The 3,124-nt window shown below is 55.9% G+C and overlaps 1 pseudogene; it reads left to right on the top strand.

Annotated features, from left to right (window-relative positions):
* The first annotated feature begins 3,014 nt into the window (after positions 1–3,014).
* LOC111743691 lies at positions 3,015–3,124 on the top strand (annotated as a pseudogene).

The raw sequence follows: 3,124 nt of genomic DNA on the forward strand, positions 1-3,124 counted from the left end.
GTGCTGACTGTCAGCGAATGTTATGTTTCAAAAAGGCCGATTCGAAAGGGCATGGCAGCAGAGGCGCCAGCTGTTTCCTGTCGTGGGTGCCGTGCAGAATCCCTGGGGGATGGTACCCAGGACACTCAGTGCTGGCTCGGGGCACGGTGGCTGGTCCCCGGGGTACTGCACGCTTCTACTCACAGTTAGTGTGCAAATAAAATAAGTCCTTGTACCCCAAACCTCAGTGCACGTGGCTGGCATTTTCCAGACGTTGGTGGTACAAGAACCGCCTTCCTAGCTTTGCCCCCCGGCACCCCAACCGACTCATTCTTTAAAGTGACGCACCCTTTTTGCAAAAGCAAATTTATTTTTAAATAAAACCCTAAGTAGTAATTGTGCATGAGAAAAAAACAAACAAACAGAAGGTGACTGTAAAGACAAACACATCCTTATCGAAATTTTCAAAGACGCTTCTGGACCACCGGCGGTCATCACACCTACCGACGACGTCTGGGACCAGCGCTGTCCTCCATCGAGCACCGCATCTAAACTGAGGAAGCTGACGCTCGAGAGACGTGGTTTCCCTCGGGGACTTGGGGGGCCGGGAGCCCTGGATTCCGACGCTGGCGCTGCTCCTCCTGGACCTTGCCCGATGATGACCTTCCCACCCACCTGGAAGAATGCTGGGAGGATGGCACGTCTGTCTCCATGGAGACAGGAGCAGCCCCACGGCCCAGGGCTCTGGACCCTCAGGACCCACCCCGGGCACAGGGCCTCGCAGTAGAGGTCACGCCGCGGCAGAGGTCACGCCGCACCCCTCTCTCCACGCCCTCCGTGAGGGTCACGCGCTGCATATCCAACGTTCCTCAGATGCTAAGTAGAAAGTAGATGCAAGGACGTGAGCTTCGTATTAAATTGTTTTTAATTTCATGATGCTCAGTTCCCAGTCATCTGATTGCATTTCAAGTTCAAGGGTCATATTGTCTTCTCTTTTTCTTTTTCCAATAGTCCTGGTGGTTTTCTGGGACCACCCGGGGTTCTGTGTTTGTCTTTTAATTGTGTGTAAATCTGTGGCTTGTCTCATCTTTATTTTTCTATCTTTCTCCTCCTCCTGACCATGCCGTACACCCCAGGCCGGACAGGCCTGGGGAGCAGGCCCGGCAGGAGGTGGGACCCAGAGTGGCGCCTCCAGACCCAGAGCGGGCGCCTGTGCTGCAGGAGTGGGGAACCGCTGCCCGTGGAGGGCAATTCTTTCTCGATCCCCTTTGCTTTGACCCCCAAGGTTGGACATGTGACCCAAGCTGGCCAATCAAAAGAGTCCCTGCCTTAGAACACCGGGATAGGACAGGGGGCAGTCACATGAGCTAAGCAGGGACCATCAGAGCCCTTTGGGGGCAGACGATGGAGTCTGCGGGCAGACTGATCTTTTCTCTGAGCTTCTGGCTACGAGGATAATGGAAGCCCAGAGCTGCTGGAGGCCACCTCCGCGGTCGTTGGGAAGCCAGCCAGCTTGATGATAACACCAACGAGACACAAGCAGAGCCGAGAAACAGCACGAGGACAGTCGAGTCTCACTATCAAACGAGCCCCCAGGAACCACTGTGCCTGAAGGCGGCCAAGCCGCCCAGCTTCGCCTGCCTGTCAGCAAAAGTCCCGTTACTTTTTTGGTGATCTAGTTCGTTATGGTTCCTTCCTTGTTCGGGTTACAGCCCAGGGACATCCCTATGGGTATGCTGCCCACCTGTCTTCTTGTGCCCCTCACGTCCTGCCTTACCCAGGCACAGCCAGGATGCTGAAGGGGACAAGGACAGAGGAGATCTAATGCAACAGCCGGTCCTTCGAGACTCGGCTCAGGCATTGCCTCCTCCACGAGCCTTCTCTGGGGCCCAGCGTTCCCCTCGCTGCCACCCCGCAGCCTTCCGTGAGGACGGCCCCGTGGGGAAGAGCCGGGCTCTGGAACCCAGCTGTCCCTGACTGAAATCTCGGCCTGGCCCCAGTGAGAACCGCCGGGAGGGAGGGTGTTAAAAAGCTTCCATGTGCCTTCAGAATGGAAGTTCCTAAGTGTTTCTGAGAGATTTCAGCAAGGGTTGAAATTGCCTTCAATTATTTCTGACCCTCGGCCAATTTTTCATTTGAATGGGACCTGGTCTGAGGCTGGCTGCCAAGGTGACCTGGCTCTGTCTGACCCAAGGGAAAGGATGTCGAGGAGGTCCCTCTCCTAACACTCTCGTAGGGCATCGCAGATACATGCGGAAGGAGGAGGTGGCACGATGCTCCAGGACGGGGACCCACAGGGACGCGGAAGCGCCCCCGGCGCTCGCGAGAGGGGTGCTGGGTTTCTCGCCTCTCCCCGGGGCGGTGGGGGGGTCTGAAGTCCAGGAGCCCAGCAGCTCAGTGGTTGCCAAGTCTCACGTGAAGAAGTTAGGTGTGATGGCCAAAGTCTTGACCAGCGATAGGCAGCCAGCTAGACAGACGGTCGGGCAGGTGATTCTGTGTGAATCTTCTTGCAGGAAACGCTGGGAGGCCATGTCCGAAAGCCAAGCCGTCATCGGATCTGCCGAAGCCAGCTCCTTCTTGTCCGTTTCTCTCCTCTCCTCTCTGTGCTTCTTCTTCAGGACAGAGGCACCAAATCGTGTCACTCGGCCACACCTGGTTTGAACTCTGGTTCCCCCACAAATTAGCGAGTTACTCTCTGTGCTCTGTTTTCTCACCTGCATAATGGGTATAACATGGGCACCTTGTTTCTAGGGCTATTGTAAAGGTTCAATGAGGTAATATAGACAAAGCGCTCATAAACGTGAGCTGTTATCAGAACTCACCTCCAGTCTGTCCACTTTCTCCCTCGGCACTGCCACCACCTCATCAGAGCCACCGTCCTCGCTCCCCTGGGCAACGTTCCACTCCCGACGGTGGCTACCTCCAGCCTTGCCTTCCTCCGACCCATTCTCCACCAGCAGCCACCATGTGACTGCTGCGTAAAAGACAGGACACCAGTCGAATGTGCATCTCTGATTAAAAACAAATAATGTTCAGTCTTCGGCCACGCCACCCCGAACAAGCCCGATCCCATCTGATCTCGGAAGCTGAGCAGGGTCGGGCCTGGTTAGTACTTGGAAGGGAGACCACCCAGGAAGACCAGGTG

The sequence above is a fragment of the Pteropus vampyrus genome, unplaced genomic scaffold, assembly GCF_000151845.1.
Source record: "Pteropus vampyrus isolate Shadow unplaced genomic scaffold, Pvam_2.0 Scaffold118, whole genome shotgun sequence".
Lineage (NCBI taxonomy): Eukaryota > Metazoa > Chordata > Mammalia > Chiroptera > Pteropodidae > Pteropus > Pteropus vampyrus.